Raw genomic sequence first — 20957 nt, forward strand, 5'->3', positions numbered from 1 at the left:
GCAGCAGTAAAGAATATCGGCGATGCACATAAACCTTTGGCATTGTTGTCAAAGGGGGAGAAGAACAAGTTCAGAATCGGGAGAAGAACAAGATCAGATTTGAGAGAAGAAAAGGATCAAAGAAGTTGAAGAAGAAAAAAGAAGGAGACCGACAGATGATATGATTCTGACAACAAGTAGCAGTGATGGTATTGCAATATGATTGGTGTTGCCATCAATACCAAAGGGGGAGATTGTTGGTATGATTGGCATAACTGATACAGATGAGGTGATGTAGTTAAAGACTGATGACTGCACCGATAGAGGATAGAAGACTATTTATGATGAAGAGATTGAGATTTTATAATTAGATGGCTTGATCAGTTATTTATGTTGTCATTGACGACAACTGATGTTAATTGATGTTTCCTGATGTTTGGTTTATCATCTAAGTGATTTAGTCTACTAGAGACAAGGCTTACTGGCAATATACAAAAGTCTATGAAATAGGACTTTAACCAGTATATGCAAAGGTGTTTTACTTGAAGAGGATGATTGGTAATGATTGGTGATTTATGGTTTGGAATATAAGCTTTTATCATGGTAATGAGTATCTGACCAAAACTGCATCTTGTGATGACTATCAGAAGGCATGTTTCTAATTTTTGATGAAGTTTTGCCAGGGTTTAAGAAGGGTTTTAGAATTGTTGAATAAATCATAAAACCGGTAATGATTTTTGGTATCGTGGTGATCAACAACAAGTTCATGTCTTGATGATAACGCGACACAAACCATGCAAAATGTTTGAAAGATGTTTTGGCGCGTTTGGAGAGCAAATTTCTTGGGAATGTGCAAAGTGCTTAGAGAAGTGAGCTAAGGGTTTGACTTTGTACCAGATCAACTTGATGTGACTACTTATGATCATTCAATGACTAATATTGATTTGTAATTTATTGTAATGATCCACATGATGATCTATAATGAGTTGTAAAGATCTGTGATGATCTATGATGTAATTTAGGGTTTAATGGCTGACCTAGTGGAAAGCATTATTTATGTTGGCTTAGTTGATGTTTATTGTGTCGGTGATCTTAGAGAAGAGTGTGAAGCCATACCAGAGAAGAGTTAGGTCTGCCTGAGAGTTGCAGGTAGTGAAGCATAACTGGATCTAATTTAGCAAGCTGAGAAGTGCAAGTAACATATAGAGTTGTAGATAGTGAAGCATAACTGGATCTGATTTAGCAAGCTGAGAAGTGCAAGTAACATATCACTTTTTCACTATTGTTCCTTAACAATTACAGCAGATTAAATCCCTTAATCGGGTAGGTCCTAACATTCCCTAATCTTGTAAATCCCCTAACAGAGTATCTCTCAAAAAGAGTAGTAAATCCTCTCACGAGGTTGATCCTAACAGGTCATTCAGCTCCTAACTGGGCTGCACATCTAAATCCCTTAACCGGGTGACTCCTAATAGGGTCTACTCCTAACGGGGCATATTGTAATCTCCTAACAAGGCTAGGCTCCTAATAGGGCATACTTCAAAAGAGTACAAATCTTTGTGGGTATTAACTCCCACCATGGTTTTTCCCTATTTGGGTTTCCATGTCAAAAATATGGTGTTCATGTGTGGAATGATTTTCATGTGATATTGATTATCTTTAATTTTTGTATTATTTCTAAATACACTGATTATAACAGTTTATCAAAGATTTATTAGAGATTACTGGTACTGTTTAATGAATTGGCATATGTGGTAAATGAAGTTAGATTTGTTGTAAGTTTGATTTGGGTTTAAGGTTTTAAATTTCTATTAATACTAATTCACCCCCCCTCTCAGTATTAACCGGATCCTCATAGGATTAACAGGTCCCTCACATACTTTAGATATGTGCCATCTTTCTAAAGGACCTTGGTTTTGTTGAATGTGTCATTTCCGAACAACGCAGCCAAACTGTTTATGAGTTCATCTTTTAATTGTTGATTTTGGGCATTCCACCGTGTACGTATGGTGGGCCCAAAGATCTCCAATGTAATATCATTTAGATTTTTATAAAAAAACATCATTTCCTGCAAAAAAATCATGGGATCATTAGTCCAAAACGAGTGATCAATAAGTAAATTACAATTGGACTATATATAATAATAATTTTAAAGTACCTGGAACCTTCTCTATCTTTATGGGAACAAAATCATCAGTCACCACAAATGTGACTGACAATGTTCCCTTACTAGTAATAGAGGAAGATCCAGGCAATGCTTCTAAAATCTTGACACCTCTACATCCCCAGGTACATGTCCTACTACACAGGTTAGTGCAGTACTCGATGCCTGCATGTTGCGTGTTGTCGACATTGTAATTGGGAATATAGGTGCAGATGATGGGTCGGATGAGGTGGTGTATGAACAGGAACATGGATAACACTTGAAGAATAATACATTAAATATATGAGCAATGACACATTAATAGAAGGACAAGAACATGTAAAAATATGAGTTGTTGTATGCACATGACATGGTCATCACCTGAACTACCTAGAGTACCCTTATCATGACCACCAACTTCATGAGGACGCAAAAATTCCTATAAAAACAACACGTACATATTTTAGTTCATGACATAAAAGAGTATAAAATATAAACCATGAATGAACTTTTGTTATAATTAAAGATTTCATGACTGCTTACTTGCAAGTTTTGTGCTCTCTGTCAATTGTTTCACCCTCTTTTATCTCATCAATTTGAGGGACTATGAATAACAATTTAAGAATTTCTTTATTAATTTTTTTTGCGTCTTTCTTATCATTTCAGCAGGGTTTGTGGAATATGCAATGTCATCATTGCATAATAGTGAGTCCACCTTTGTATCGATGTTCTCAGCTACTGCAAGTGCCTTTCCTCAAACATCCGTCTGTGACAAGAATATTAGTAACATTATCAAAATTAATCCAAAACCCTAAATAAAAGAACATCATAATATAACATTTTTCTTGTATCTAATTTGTACAATTACAATGAGTGTTACCTATAGGGTAGAAGTGCCCAAAGCTACATCCCGGTCTGTGCTATGTGTCGGATCAATGTCGCGTTGTGACAAAAATTAAATATAAAAAAACATTAGTGAAATGAAACCAATAGACTTACCAAAAAAACTTAATAATAAAATGGTATATTGGAGTCATTAATTGGAGGTTCGTTTAAATGGTATATAGTACGTACCACCCCCATGATAGTAACTTTGTTTGTATCTATGCGATTCAAATTGTAAACGAGTAGCAGCTCTTCCCTTGCACTTATTGATTTTATCGCACATACGAATACATAGTTTCCCTCGCGTGCCTCGAATATGCAATTGGGTTGCCTATTAGTTGACCCAGGTTGTGTACTATTTATAAAACCTGCAATATTCCCTCTTGCTTTTGGCCTTCCGTCAATGTACATAGCCACTCTTTTACTTTGATCATTATCTTTAGCTGTATATAATTTGTTGACAATGCATACCTACGCATACTTCGTGTATATCGAACTAACTGCATCCAATTTTTGTAATTGTAACAAGGTCTAACATACTCCATCAATTCAACAACTTTGTTGTAAAAGACCTTTATATCGTCCATGGAAAATAGGCCCAAACCATGTAATGACAATGGTGCTATGCGATATATCCTCTCGTTAACACAAAAATCAGTGTTTATTGGAGGAAGTTCCTTGGGTACCCATTGTTTCTGTAGATGCTTGTACCTCAAGGGCACCTCAATGTCGCCTATGCTCTCATCATCATAAGAACATGATCCCCCTTGTGCAAGAAAAAATTCCATCCGTTTATGGAATTTTCTTCTAATCTTTTGACCTCTAGTTGATCTCACTCTTTTAGACCTACTACATGTCTCGCTTTCCTCTTCTCTTCCTAAATTTCCCTCACTCGAGGAAGACATATCTAACAAATACCTATTTGGTGGTACCTGCACTCCATCAAATGAGAGAGATAGTTGGTAGAGGGTCGATTGTTATTATGAGAGGAAATAAATTTTAGGATTCCATGGAGACTAGATACGACAAGAAGTTGTAATAGATGGTTCACCATATCTTGTTGATTTTTTGCAAATGTTGCAAATAGATTTGAGGGTAGGTTGTCAAAGGTCCATTGCATGGATTGATAAGAATGGCTCATGTTTTTTTCCCAAATTCATCATTGAGGGTAATGTTGATTAAGAAGTTGGCCCTAAAGTTGATGTTGAGATTTAAATTCGAATAAGCCCAACTGTGGCCTCAAGTGCTGATAATTGTATTAGAGTTACTGCTAATGTGGAGGTTTCAAAAACTGAGCAAGTTTGTTTTCCTGGTAATTTGGAGTTTCAAAAACTTAGAAAAATAGTCTTCCTCATCACTTAAAGCATATAGAAGGGCCAAGAAAGTGGAATGAGCTATACCATGTGGATGTCAAGGTAGTTTAGGTGAGAATTAAAATCAAAGTTTTGACAAAATATAGTTGCTAAAACCTGGCTTATTATTAAACCACTCCAAGATGGGTGTAAAGAGAAAGCAAGCAAATAATAAATGGTTTCTATAGGATGTATTGAGTTATACCTGTCGATCCATGAGAAGAATCATCGCCTTGCCTTTATGTAGACTGTGCAGGATCCCCATCAAAGGGGTTCAGGTTCCTGCATATGTAATTCATTTATCTTATGTTAGCTTACATCTTATATGAAGGTCAATCATAATCAGATTTACATAGTAGACAACATGAATAGATTTATTTCTTATTACAATATGCAGTCATCATAGTTTATACAAATACTGGAATGAGTGGTAAAGAGTATTCTTCAGGACTGTAAAAAATCAATCATTTCATCACACTACACAATACATAATTAGGGGTAGGTAAAAGTAACTTATTTATTGATTAGAATCAGGTACATACAACTAAATACATGTTTGTCTTAAACATTTTATTAAATGGTTCACTACCTTTCATAGACAAGGCAACAAACTGTTTGAAAAAAAATGTCTCAAAGAAATGTGTTCTCATGGTGATGGAATGCCATGACAATCCATAGTAATTTGACTGTCATGGCATTCCATCACCGTCATTGCATTCGATCACCATGAGACTGCATTTCTTTAAGGCATTTTTTTTGACAGTTCACTGCCTTGTCTATGTTACCACATTTTTCATACATTGCTTATATTGGTCAAATAGTGCAAAACATATATTCAACATAGCTTGGAAATGTTCATTCAGATCACAAATTCTCTAATTACATATAGAAATGTTTAATATCTCATAGGTCAATTTTAATTTTTACATATAATTACATATAGAAATGTATAATATCTCATATAGTATCCCATACCTTGGAAATGTTTACTTATAATTTCATATGAAAATGTTTAATATCCGATACGTCAATTTTAATTTCGTCGTAGGTACATCATTCTTGTTGAGGCCTATGTTAGGCATTATATGGGATATTATAATTAAATCCCATATAATATCCCTTTAAATTATAATTACCATGCAAAGAAAAAGTCATGTATATGTAATTGAAATATCCCATTTACATATAATTGTAATATCTCATAGGTCAATTTCAATTTCAAATTACTCTACAAAGAAAAAGACTTCGTGATGCAGTCAAGACAGGGAGGTCCTGATCAGTGCAGAATAGTGGAAGTTGTTACCAGATGATGAATTGTTGAGAGGATGGAGAAGATGGCAGATAGGAGACAGGAGTTCAAGATCGACCAAGAAGTAGGTTCTGGAGAGATTTTGATCCGGGGAGATGGAAGTTGGGATGGTTGAAGTCCAGATTAGTGCAGAACATTGCAAATTGTTATCGGAGACCCATTCGTCAAGCAAAAGATCTGCGGATCTTAGATTTGTATATTGATTCCGGAGAGATTCTGGTCTGGGGAGACTAAAGCCAATATGGCTGAGGTCTAGATCAGTGCAGAACAATGGAAGTTGTTACTGGATGATGAATTGTTGAGAGGATGATCTGTGGATCATAGATCTAATTTGTAAGAGTTGATTTGTAATCCTGGGTTGCGGTTCAGCATGTGGCATATGTAATTCTTCAGACTGTAATAAGAATTGTTCATATTGTTTACCAGTTATGTATTATGTGTTGTTATCGATTGTTCTTTCTGCTGTTACTGGCATCTTGTTATCGATTATTGGTATATCTTGCATGGTTTTTGTGTTAGGCTACAAGGTTGGGTTGTCCTTCATTGGATCTCCCTACCTTGACCGCGTTACTTTGAAAAATTACACAAGAAGATCGTTTGCTTTGTATAGTAATTATAAGTAAATGAGATATTATAATTATATGTAAATGGGATATTTCAATTTCAATTTTTACATATAATTATAATATCCCATATAATATCCCATTTACTTATAATTACTATGCAAAGAAAAATACATATGTCTATAAAATTGAAATATCCCATTTACATATAATTACAATATCCCATATAATTACATATAGAAATGTATAAGTGAAAGCCATTTTGAAGTGATGCAAGAATTTCATTGTGATTTTAATGTATAAGTGAAAGCCATTTTGAAGTGATGCAAGGATTTTCGTAGGGTTAATTCAATATTTTAGAAACCTTTTCAAGTCATATTCCACAATTGCAATATACTAAAATTGATTGATATCTTCAATTAGTTATTAACAAGTTCTTATTTATTTTCCTCATTAGATGATTAATTTCATTTTTCATAGTTCTTAATATAAATTGCACCCTTAAGAAAGAGTGCAACTCTTCATTATTTCTTCCCTTTGAAAGGGACATAAACTTTCATAATCAGGCCTGCACTTCTTATTTAAATCAGATGTGCACTTCTCATTTCCAAATTATGCCGCCCCTCAAATGAAGTTTTGTGTTTTGAAGTAACCGAGATCAAAAGTTAACAGACAAATGGTAAAAGTGAAAGCCATTTTGAAGTGATGCAAGAATTTCATTGTGATTGAAACAATCATACACTATGCAAGGACAGTCATACCCTTGGACTTCTAGGACAGTCATACCCTTAGACTTCTAGGACAATCATACCCTTAGAATTCTAGAACACTATTTCATTTCCATTTTGAAGTGATGCAACTTCTAGGATATTCATACACTATGCAAGGACAATCATACCCTTAGACTTCTAGGACAATCATACCCTTTGACTTCTAGGACACTATTTCATTGCTATTTTGAAGTGATGCAAATTTTAGGACACTCATACACTATGAAAGGATAGTCATACCCTTAGAATTATTCACTCTTATCAATGCCTTAGGAACTTCTAGGAATTTGATGGTAGTTACCCAAACTTCTCCACCAACACTAATCATCCAACCAATCAAGAATGAATCTTGCAAATATAAGTTCCTTATACCCTATCAACAAGGGTAGCCACTGTCATTTGTAGGACAATCAAAGGTCTTTTCTTTTGGGGTTTTTTACTTTCCTTACCCAACCTTGTAACTCTCCAATAACCTTTATTCACTCTCCTTCCTTCCCCTAAGCCTCTTACTCAATTAATCGTTTGCATAAGCTTCACCATTAACCACTCCTTGCTGCTATAAAATGATTGAGACACATTTTCAGTCATAAACCATTGTTTGAGAACGTGCCAACATTTCCTGGAGACCCTGCAGATAATATTATAAGCAAGAACACAATATGATACAAATATTTCCTCATTGGTATGATCAATCAATCAAGAACTAATTCAAAATACATTTTATTTGGCCACTGATTACCCTAATGAGGGTTTTGATTGTGATTCACAAGAATGAATTTATCTTCTTCTATACATAACCAAAATAGATTGTAACTACCTTCAACTTGATTTGGAACCAACTTTACATCATTTTCTTCCAAAATGCAACTTTTGCATGACAACATTTTTTGTCAACTTTGACAAATTTGCATAAAATCCCACCTAGACTAAACCTAGACCTCAAATGACTCAAAATGGATCCAAATAGGTCCAATTACATTATAAATAGACTTTTACATCCTAATTTCCCTTTACAAGACTCATTTACTTATACCACAAACCATCTTGAGTGTTCAAGGATTGGGAAACATTTATTTCAAGAGAGTGTATGAGGGTCTTGTTTTCATTCCCATATGTGTTTCCAAGCAAGGGTCTTGAGTTTCATAATAACTTTCCTAAATGTGGATGTGTGTTGAGCCAATGGAATGTGGTTTTGCAACCGGGTGTTGTGAGAACTCAAGGGGTGTGTGAAGGTATTGGGTCTTGTGTTCAATCATGGAAGGGAGGTACATGGTGTTTATCAAGCCTTGGGGTGGTTGTAGATGTGTGAGTTTGTGAATCCTATTAAGGAAAGGTGTTGATGAATTAGGAGAGTGAGAGCACCTAGTTGATGGAACACACCTACTAGATAGGTGAGTTGGGATAATTTGTCCCTAATTGGTGAGTTTGTGTGTGGATTCTCTTCATCAATTTTGAAGTCTTTTGGTTTGCATAGTAATTTGAAGTATTTTAATATGAAATTGAAATTGACCTATGGATCTCATTCTGATAAGCTCTATTTTATTTACTCTCTACATCAATGATTAGCCAAGTCTATGAAGTAACTGAGATCAAAATTTATTTCCTACAATTCATGGGTTAAACTCCTTGACTCAAACACAATGAAAGTCATGGATCACTTCAAAATGACTTCCACTTTTAGTAAATTCCTAACAATAGTTGGATCTCTATCTGATCCAAGACTTTCATTGTGATTGAAAACATTAATAAAAGAAGAGAAATATTGCTGAAATTAATCTAACTATACAACTATTCTATCCTTGGTTCATTTTCGGGTATATGAGAAGAATCCATGGATTTGACATAGGTCTATAATAATGTTCTTGCTCAGGGGTATAGCTAGAGCCCATGAGGCTCCATGACACCATTACAATAGGGTGGAGAGAAAGCCTTTGTTAGATTTTTAAATGATAGTCATATGTTTGTCTTGAAATTGCAAAATTAAAAAACATACTTTATGCATTTTCATTGAGAAATTATCTAGCATGATATGATATACTGTGAGATGTATCTTGAAAATGAGATGTATGATGTGATATGCTATGAGATGTATCTTGAAAATGAGATGTATGATATGACATGCTGTGAGATGTATCTTGAAAATGAGATGTATGATATGATATGCTGTGAGATGTATCTTGAAAATAAGATGTATGATAATGATATGTTGTGAGATGTATCTTGAAAATGAGATGTATGATATGTTGATGATACCAACTTTATGATTAGATATTTTTTCTGCTATCTAGTAATATAATTTTTTCTGGTATCTAGCAATACTTTAGGATTCGATATTTTGCTATCAACTATCTTATTAAATAGGTGTTTTCAACTATCTTAATGGATTCCTTAGGTTTTCTTCTCATTTGTCATATTTAGATATTTTGGCCTTAAACATGCATCATTAGGGTTTTAGGTTTAGATTATCCGATCGGATAGGGTAATTTTTAGCAAAAGGGAAATAAATAAATCTGATTATGTTTGAAATGCACATAAGTTGAAGCTAAGTGATTGCTCACATGTAAACTGATTAGCTAAGTAATTGATTCGAACTATCCCTCGCTCAACGAATTATGGTCGGGTTCTTCATTCACCACCATCTCTCACCCTATGAATCTCCTCTCTTCCACATGCAAATTAAGTCTTCTAGTAATAAGGATAAAGGTATAAGGTGGGATAGTCAACTGTAATATCTATGAAGGAGCAATCATGAAGCAAAAGTTAAAACAATATAAGTACAAAAAGACAACTTGGAGCAAACAAAACATAGGTACCTTTCAAAGTAAGAGTAACCTTACGTTGAAGATTAATTTAGATGTTGACTAGTGAAGACCATGCATTTGAAGATAATTTAGATGTTGAAGAATTGAAGAAGGAAGATGATAATAGAGTTTTTTCTTGAAAAACTATTTTATTGAATTATCTGATGGACCAATTGATTAGTGGAGATGTACTAATGCTTCAATTTCATGAGGGAGCCTTGAAAGAAGCATATAATTTTCAATGAAATCAAGGAAGAAATTATCATTGGAGGTTACAAGGTAGGTTAGGAGGGTTAAAGTTAAAATATGAGATGATTTACATGGGACATTGATGGAAGACATTGCAAACTATAAAATATTACACATATATTTATGTTTAAGCCTTAGCAAAAATCTTTAAAGAATCATACAAACCAAGTAATAATAGTAGTAAGAAAGCATGAGATAAAGTTAAGAAGAAAAAGATAAAGCTTCTAAAAGGTATGGAAAGGAGATTGCCATTAATATTTGTAGGTCATAGTGTCATCGGAGTAATTAATAGAGAAACCCAATTCGGATGAAAAACCCAATTAGATCTAAAAGTTCAAATAAAACCCCAAAATTTTGTAATCAGATCTAAAAATGCAAATAAAATACCAAGTTATGATTATCTTCAGTGTCTCCTATAACCTTGGCTAGGGATTTGAGAATGCATCCAACCAGATTGTCTCCTCTAACCTTGGCGCATGCGAATGAAGTCTTCTGATCGGGTACTTCATTCACCACATGTGCTCACCCTATAATATTTCCTCCTCCTACGCACACAAATGAAGTCTTCATTCATCATCATCTCTAAACCTGTGAATCTCCTCTCCTGCGCGCGCCAATGGTCTTTTGCTTTGCCTTGTGGGAATGAAGTTTTTCAAAGTCTTTTGCTTTGCAGAGTATTTTGAAATTAAAATTGACCTATGAGATATTATTATTATATGTAAATGGGATATTTCATTTACATAGACATCTCTTTTTCTTTGCATGGTAATTATAATTAAATGGGATATTTTATGGGATATTATAATTATATGTAAAAATTAAAATTGACCTATGGGATATTAAACATTTTTATATAAAATTATAAGTAAACATTGCCAAAGTATGGGATATTATATGGGATATTATACATTTCTATATGTAATTATTTGTAAAAATCAAAATTAACCTATGGGATATTAAACATTTCTATATTAAAAATTATTTATGATATTTTTCAAAGGTCTATTGCTCACAACCTATTAGTACATTGATGCAATATTTTGTACCACATTCTACCACTATATTATTTTGAGGCTTTTAGTTTGAAAAATAAGTAAGGCTAAACACGAAGACAAATCTATTCAAATTTTATAGGGGAGGATCAAGAAGGAAAGTTAAGTTTGACATTATGCTCACTATGACTAGTTCGTAGTTTATTCCAGGGTGTTCCAAATAAATGTACTAGATTATTTTGCTATGCACTAGCTAGACAAAGTGTGTGGATGTTCATTGGACCAAGTATAGTGTGGGTTGGGCGACATGTAGTTCATGCCCCCACTCTAGGAGTAACATGTGGGTTTTAGGACCTAGTTGACTAGACATTGTGATTGATAAACTAACTTGTGGATGAATTGTAGATATTATGACTACTCTCTCTCTCTCTCTCTCTCTCTCTCTCTCTCTCTCTCTCTCTCTCTCACTCACTCTCTCACAGATGTCTCCATCCCAATTTTTCCATTCTCTCCATGTCCTCCCTTTCTCTTTCTCTCTCACATCTCTCTCTTTGCCTATTACTCTCTTTCTCTCTCAAGTCTCTCTCTCCTTCCCTCTCTCCCTCTCTCCCTCTCTCTTTTCCCCCCTCTCTCTCTAGTTTACATTCTTCCATTCATCTTAGATGAGTTTATTTTAGATACATTTAGTTAATTATATGCATTAGGGATATGCTTCAATTAGGATTCATTCAATTCTTTTGAAAATAATAGAAAAATGTCCTAGGGATCTACTTCAATTAGGATTCATTCAATTGTATACTTTTGGGATGCAAAAAGGTGGTGATATGTCCCAGTAGGATAGAAAAATGAGGATGATGCCCCCTCTAGAGGGTAGTCAAATTAGATTAAGAGAATCATCTCCTTGAATTAGATTAAGAGCATAGATACAAAATAATATCAGGTGCATCATGCATCATAATAGGAATCATTGTGTTATTGCATAAAAAACCATTAAAATGATTCATCCATTAAATTTTCCATAAATATCTCAGTAGGGAACACAACATGATGCAAATATTTGTAATGTAAAAGTATAAATGACTTGAAATGTAAAGATACATGTAAAGATCATCACAAAGTACAAGTTCTCCCACATAATTACAAACAAGTCCTCCCACATTATCACAACATTTAGATTTCACCAAAAAATATCAAGAAATCAATATTAAATAGATAATATACTAATCACATACTTCATACATTTAAATCATGTCATTGATCTTCTTCTTCATCCAACTCTTTGTCTGTATCATCCGATCCATAATCAACATTGTAAGGATTGATCATCATCGTCGTCATCATCATCATCATCATCATCATCATCATCATCATCATCATCTTTATGAACATTAACTCCTACATCATCGTGATCTTGTTCCTCTTCTTCGACATCTTTGTCAGACACATCATCAACTAACTGTTGATCCTGATCATCATCTACATCGTCTTCTATTTCTTCTGTATCTTCTTCTTCCATTACATTATACTTTACCAACCTCCCCTTTAGGATTATGTCTAACAACAAATGACCAACCCAGTTTATGTGGAACCTTTGAGTAAAATACATGCTCACATTTGCTTGGAAGAACATAGGGCTCATTTCCAACTCACTCAAATGACCTTGTATTAACCATTGCAAATCTATTATCATGTTCAATAATAGTTCTGTTAGGATCATTTTCATTTAATTGTAGCCTGTACCATTGGACAATGAAAAGAACTAATTTGAAGGACCTAAAGTCACACTCAAGTATATCATCCAAAATCCCATAGTATCAATTTTTTGAGACTTGAGGATGTATGTCGCTTCTAGATGAAACATTAGTCACCTGAAATATTGTAGTTATTTCAGAATCACAAGTTTTCTTCGTGTCATCCAACTTTTTGATGCAAAATTTATGACCATTGCACCACATAGCCTTGTGGTGTTTCACCTGCAATATGTCAAACATGTAAAAATTATTGCATCGCCAGTTGATAAACATATTTATTCTTGGTCGAATGTATGCAAAAAACATCATATATATATATATATATATATATATATATATATACATCATTGCAATTTAAAAAAATTAAATAATATGGTGAATAATATATTTATACATACCTGTTTATTTCTTCAACCATATGCTAAATCAATTTCCCTTGGTGTAACAATGAAATCTCTAATACGATTAGCTTCTTTAACCAATGAAGCCACACCTTCCCATGTTAATGCGTGACCAAATTGTTGACATCATTCAATCCATACTATCATCCAATCAAGATTGTTTGCGACATACAAATGTAGTGCATCCCACTCTCGAGAAACTATTTAAAAAATAACTAGAAATTTACAACTGGTGTATATTAAAGATTAATAATTAATTAACTACAATATATATAAAAACTAAATATAAAATGTATTTAGATTAATGTCCATGAACATCTAATAATTACCTCTCACTTTCCTCAATCTACCTTTCCCCATTAGGTACTCCCCTTCAAATTTGTTAATGGATTTGGGATCCCAAATGCGATCTACATGGATCTTTGCCACAAACTTAGGAAGATATTCAGTAATGTACACCATAGCCTAGTATACCATGTATCCCTCCACCATAGAACCCTCAGGATGTTCTCTTTGTCGAACCAAAGCCTTCAAAAATTTCAAGTGCCTCTCAACCATCCACATTGACCTTGTGTGTACAGGTCCACACAATTCAATCTTCTCAACTTGGTGTATGAGGTAGTGTTTTTGTGCATTGAAAAATGTCGAAGATAGACACTTTTGCATTTCACACATTAGATGAGGAATTTTTCTCTTCCAATATTTTATATCTTCTTTATGGATTTATTTAGATGACAACCATTTACAAGTGATTCAAGACACAAATATATTAACGGGACTTAACAAAATAATATACAATATATTACATAACAAGTAAAACAAATGGTAAATATAATATCTATACAACAAATTGAAAAAATATCACTACTTACCTCATGTATTTTCCAAGATCATATGTAACTTGCTTGACATTATTGTCAAAGTGGTTTGGGAGAGATAGAGGTAGAACGTACTTCAACAATTATAAAATGATCTTTTCATTGTTTTTAAAAAAAAAGTAAACATAATACAATGAAAAGTACATGTAGTATACAAATATATAGTAAATATACAAGAACATGAATTAACTTAATGAAGGTATGCCAATCATGCGTTTTCATCCCTGACCCAAATTCACTTTTCTTTGTTATGAGATTGTTTATGTTCGCAGCAAATCCTATGGGAAATCGAATTTTTTCGTATGACTTCTTTTATAGCATTTCTTTGTTTCTCTCTTAATAACCAAGGAAATGGCACTTATATTAATTTGGTCTCCATTGCTATTTAATTGAATGACATTTTTTATTGCATGATTGGATTCCTGAATGTCACTACAAATTTTGACAATTTTTTCTTTGTCACACCTTCCATCCAATATTTTCCATAACATCTTTGTTAGATTCTTTCTAATATTCATAGTATCAAACAAATGCACAATTTGTAGCTGCCCATAGTAGGGCAACCTACTAAATTGTTTGGGATAAGTTTTTAGTCCCTTTGGAAGGTGGTCATTAATGCCTTGACGACCTTCATGAAGCATATAAGTTTAAAAAGTTAACAATGACAATCATCGTCAATTGCATCATGAGTAAAAAACACACAATATAAAAATATAAATTCCAAATATATTATATATGATAGATAAACAATTAGATTGAATGATATTACCTTGACGATTAATTCTATTATATTCCAACTTCCATAGGTGAGGTGTCATTCTTCGTGGTTTTGATGTAGTCTCTTCTTACTCATTGAAAATATGTTTTTCAGTAGTTTGATACTTATGATTTTTGTGGAGGAAGTTCCTATACTCATCAAACACTTGCTTTCCTAAACTTGTTGAATGACGAGATTTCCTCTTTGGACCACAAACTGGACATGCAAATTTCCCCTTTGTTTGAAGGCCTGCAAGATCATGTAAAAAGGATTAAATATGTTAATTTTTATAATTATATATATTGAATGGATTATTTTTAAAAAAATGCATGATTTATACTTTAAAAAATTAAACATTATTAAAGTGCGCAAGTTGAACATTATAGCATACCACAAAAATGTGTTAGCCCTGGGGCATCATGAATTGTCCATACAAGCATTGCATGGAATTGAAATTGTCTTTGTCATATTGGTCTAGAGACGTCATGCATAGTGACACCATTCCATAACTCCAACAACTTGTCGATAAGAGGCTTGATATATACATTCATATCATTAACTTGGTACTTACCTAGTTGAATGAACAAAAACATTACATAATTATTATAATCATTTTATTGCAATATATATAATTTAATGTACATGACTATTAAATGAAAAAAATACCTGGAATAATCATTGCCAATATTATGTGCTCCCTCTTTATTGACATCCATGGAGGAATGTTATTATTGATAACAAAAACAGGCCAGACCGAGTAAATAGATCTCCGCTCTCCAAATGGATTGACATCGTCCGCTGCCAATGAAAGCATGAGATTACGAGGTTCTTCTTTGAAGTGTGGCCATTTTTCCTCTATGTTCGTAAATGCAGAACCATCCATAGACATTCGAAGAATGTCATCTCGACTTCTATTGCATGCATGGTAATCCATAAATTGTGCCAAGCTTTCACACCTAAATAATCGTTACAAACGTGGAATAATGAGAATATAATGAAGAACCTTGCAAAGCACCTTTTTTGTTAGTTGATCTGTTCGATATCTACTGATATGACATTCAGGGCATTTTGTTGCAAATTCATGTTGTTTATGATATATAATATAATCACTAGGGCATGCATCTATTGCTTGATACTCCAATCCAATCTCTTTCATAATGACAAATAATTCTCGATATGAGTGAGGTAGAATATTTGATCCAGTGGTAACAAAAAATCACCTATCAATCTATAACAACAATAATAATTTGTTAATATAAAGAAATCAATGGTACATATTTCACCATTTATTTACTAGTGATGAAATAACAACAAAAATAGATGAAAAAATATGACATATATGACATACCTTAACATACGCGTGATTGTTATGTTGGATAAACTATTCATAACCTTCAAGTTCACCAACAACAATACAACAAAGAGAAGAGTTGTTTGGGAGCCTTCGTAAAGGGGCTCGTATGCCTTCTCAAGTACAGGTAAATCATGAACAACATCAAAGTCATATTGATCATCATGATCAGTTATGCCAGTACTAAATGTATCATAGACCAATGTATTTGTACCATAATCTTCAATTGATTTTTTTAGTGCATGATCATCTTCTTCCATAGGATCATTATCTTCAGCTTCGATATTCACACCTCCATGTTCCTCCACTTGGAAAACCACATTCTCCAAATTATGGTAGTCCATATCATGTGCCCTAGGGTGCCCCACCTATATAAAAATGATCAACATAAATAAACCATGATCATGATCTCATTATCAAGTGATTTTTTATGTATATAAATTGTTAAAACAATATAAACATATACAAATGCAATCAATATAAACACATATAATGAAAAACTTACTAATGGATGATAATCATGGCCCCCTTCAATGTGACCATGCTGCCTACAATGTTTCTCAGTTGTTGTGATTAAAAGTCTTCTAGTCTTTAAGCCCTTACAATTTTTGCAGGGGCAATAACGTTTCCCATCACCTTTTCTTTTCAATCTAGACCACAATCTAGCAATTGTCTCCTTATTTTGTTATTCGCTGATATTATTTGGCATGAGTTTTCTTCACAGGCCAAAAAAATGATTTGTGGAAAATTCGGTCTATAACCTTCAAAAATCAAGCAAAACGATGTCACAAGTACGAAAAACACTGTCCGCACAATTTTTTATATTATTTACTTGACTAACTCTAAGGGTTTTTTTGTTTTTTTTTAACTTTTTCACTTTTCTGTTTTTCATCAGAATTCCGACGATAAGTACTTTTGTCAGAATTTCGACGAACGTCAAGCAAGAATTAAAAAAAAAACAAATTTGACACAACTTGCCTCGTAAGATCCAAAAAAACAAAAAAAATCCCATAGTTCGTCAGAAATTTTCATCGGAAAATGCACCCAAATGAGTGGAAGGTCTAAATTTGTCTCAAGAGAAAACTGCCATTTTGAAAGACATTCTGAACGGCGGAAATGTAATGATTACAAGGTCAAAAGATGAAATTATGTGGTGTGGTTGAAAACATGGGAATCATTCAATCAAAATTGGAAATAAATTATTATTAGAAGTGTAGACACCTAAAATTGTCATGTTATTTAATTATTTAATCCTATCTTCTAATAATTAAATAAATATTTATTTATTTAATTAATTCATTTAGCTTCTTCTAGCCTTTTTCTAATTTAAATAAATACTTTTATTTATTTAAATCATCCTTTTCCTAAATTAAATAAATACGTTTATTTATTTAAATTAATCCCACTTCCTCTATTAATTAAATAGATCTTTATTTATTTATTTAATTCATTAGCCTTTTCTATCCATGACACATGTCATTCATCTCTTAATTCTTCTCTTACCTACCCCTTTTTAATTTAATTATTTCCTCTACCTACCCTTTAATCTTAGTTGACCATTTATCTTTACACCTCTTAATCTTATCCCTCCATTTCTTATAGTGTCTTATGTATAAGAGGATACTCTCCTTCATTATCAACCCTAATGACTGTGTCAATCAAGCCTTCTTGTGATCAAGCTATCCAACACATTTTTGTTCTTGAGCTCTTGTGCACACATAAAATCTGAGAGCAAATATATCAAACAAGATCAATGGAGATAGAAAGAAATGGAGATTGAAACCCTACTAGACATGTGAATGATATACTTTGTTTTGTTTTGTTGATTTGCATGATTTTAGGTATCTTCATTTGTGTATGGTGGATGTTCTTCATTGTTAGGCTAGAATTTTGTGGTTAGATCCTTTGTTAGTCTTTCAATATTATTATTTTTCATCATCACTTTTCACCATATACAAGAAGAAGTAGTTTCAAGTGGCGGGCCTTATGATCTATGTTGGGACAAGGCTTGTTTGCCCAAAGTGGGGTCATTTTCATGGTTGGTGATAAGAGGAAGAATCTTGTCTATGGAGTAATTAAAGAAAAATGGGTTTGTAGGGCCATTAATGTTACTACTTATCAAATTGCCATTAGTTTCATATCCAAAGTCATACTATATATTCTAGTCGGTTAGTATTACTGAATCATGCAGTCGGTACATACAGAGAAGTTGGTATGAACAGTCTAGTCGGTTACAAAAGAAAGCAGTCACAGAATGCAGTATTCACCGAGCTGTTTACCAAGTAATGTTTCATGGCTACCGAACAGTAAAGTTAACTCACCAAGTTGATATTCACTGAGTGAAACGTTTTACCAGATACATTGAACTTGGACATGCACATGAAAACATGTTACAAGATCGAGGCACATCTAACCGTTTTTGCATTGGAAATTGCATTAGGAGATTGTGTATGATTACAAGGTCAATCTAACCAATATTCATTCGAAAAATCTTTTGTAAGATCGAAGTAATGAATTAGATCACCGCTGTAAGAGATCTATATATACAACATGATTCTAGGGTTAGAAATAATAATAATAAAAAAAACAAGAAATGTGAGATATGTGTGTGTATGCATGAAGACTGTTACAGAGATAGAGAGGTCACCGAGAAGGTTATCAGTGAACACTCGAAGAACAGAGTAAATAGAAGGGTTTACCAAGTTTCATTATGGGTTACCAAGGTATGCTACAAGCTAGGTAATCTTATTCTGAGCACATAGAATTTTCTATAACATTTCAGATGTAAAGTTGCAGATATTTGTAATGATTCTATTGTAATATTTTGAAGTTGTAAGAGAAACCTTTAACAGGGTAAAAGACTCTAACCAAGTCTATAAATTGTAAATCCTTTAACTAGGTGCAACATTTATAGTGTTGTAAAATCCTTTAGTAAGGTAGATCTAACTAATCTTGATACTCCTAACAAGGTAAGCTATCAGAAATAGCTAAATGTAGCTCTAACCAAGCATTCTTTATTATTGCAGTAGTGAAGTTGTGGGTGCCATCCCCACCACAGTTTTTCTCTCTAACCAAGAGTTTCTGCGTGACCAAAATATATGTGTTATGGAGTGAATCATGTATGATTGTTATCTGTTTATTTTAGCTTTATTTTATGTTACTGCACTATTCTATTTATGCATAACAGTAAGGTTATTATTGAAGAAAAGTTTTGAAGTACTGATTGACCCCTCCCCTCTTAGTACATTCACTTTCCATATTGGGCCTAACAATTAAGTGTTTCTTGTGTGACAAGGTGAAAGAAATAATAGATCAATTGTTGTTGTACTATGAATTATCATCACAATGTGGGATATTTGTGACAAGAAAATTGGCATGGGAAGGACCATTTCCTACAATGGTGAAAGTGATTTTCTAATGTTGGTTTAGGGGTAAATTTGATTCAATTTTCTCTAGTATTTGGTGTATCTATACATCCACAATCATTTAGGAAATCTAGAAAGAGAAGAATAGGAAGATTTTTCAAAATCAGAACTAGTTTGCCGTGTACAAAGTAGGGTCTCTACAAATTAGTCAAAGAAAATTATCTTTTAGAAAGGAGAATAGTTTCATTCAAGCTCAATGGCAATTGATTAAATTTAGGTCAATTAATAGGCTCTCCTAAGATAATTCAAAAAAGAAGATGGGGAAAGGTGAAATAAGGGTAGGAATTGAATGGAAGAAGCCAAAGGATGATTGGGTTAAAGTGAACTTTGGTGGGCTCTCAAGGGGTAATTTGAGACCTTATGGGGCTAGATTCATTGCTTGGGATTGGAAAGGTGATATCCTGGCTATTGGAGCAAGGAGATTGTTAGATGGCATGAACAATGAAGCAGAGGTGCAAGCAATATTATGGGGGTAAGGATGTTGCAATGACTGTCAATTCATTGTCTACATTTGGAAGGCAACTCACAAACAATAGTAAATGCTATTACGAAAGGAGAGGCTACTTCCTAGAAAATCAAAAAGTTTATTAAATTGATAAAATTGGAATTAGAAACCTTCCAATCATTTCAAATTTCTCATGTGCTAAGGGAAGGTAATGATATAGGTGATGTACTTTCCAAATCAGTTGTATCATTGTAGGAGGTGGGTAGTGAAGGTGTATGGTAAGATTTTCGAGGTGTGGAGCTGGCCACAATGTGAAATGTATGTCATGGAGGGAGAGAATTTTAATGATCATTAATTGAAGGTGTGAAAAAGGGTGTTGTGGTGTTATTTAAACACAAGTGTGGGTGGATGGTTTAATTCCCTAGGTCAAGGTGTGTTGAGAAAGTAACAAAAGGTGGTGTTTGGGAGATTTAAAATGTGAGTATGAAGGCGAATTTCTCACTCCGTTCAATAAACCAACAACTTGCATTTTTGGCAAATTTTTTAGAAAAGACTTGGGGGATTGTTTAAATTTGATGACCCCATTTTTTTGTAGATATTGGAAGTTCTTCTTAGTGATGATTAGATAAGTCAGAGTTTTGTTATAGAATGAACATGGATATTATATCCATGGTGGTCACATGGGGGTTGGTGTTTGACACAAAGGAAGACGTGGTGTGGGTGGTGTGAGCTTGTTTCTTAGACCACTATCTTTGTGGGATTACTTTTATTTTGGCAAGAGTAGAAGTGGGTAAAGGCCTATAGTGGCAGTTTGGATAAGGCATGATGCAAGATGGAGATGACTCAAAATATAGGACTTTCATCCTTTGGAATGACATAGATGATTGAGATGCTCAGACGAGGATG

The sequence above is a fragment of the Cryptomeria japonica genome, chromosome 5 (genome assembly GCF_030272615.1).
Source record: "Cryptomeria japonica chromosome 5, Sugi_1.0, whole genome shotgun sequence".
NCBI classification, from domain to species: domain Eukaryota; kingdom Viridiplantae; phylum Streptophyta; class Pinopsida; order Cupressales; family Cupressaceae; genus Cryptomeria; species Cryptomeria japonica.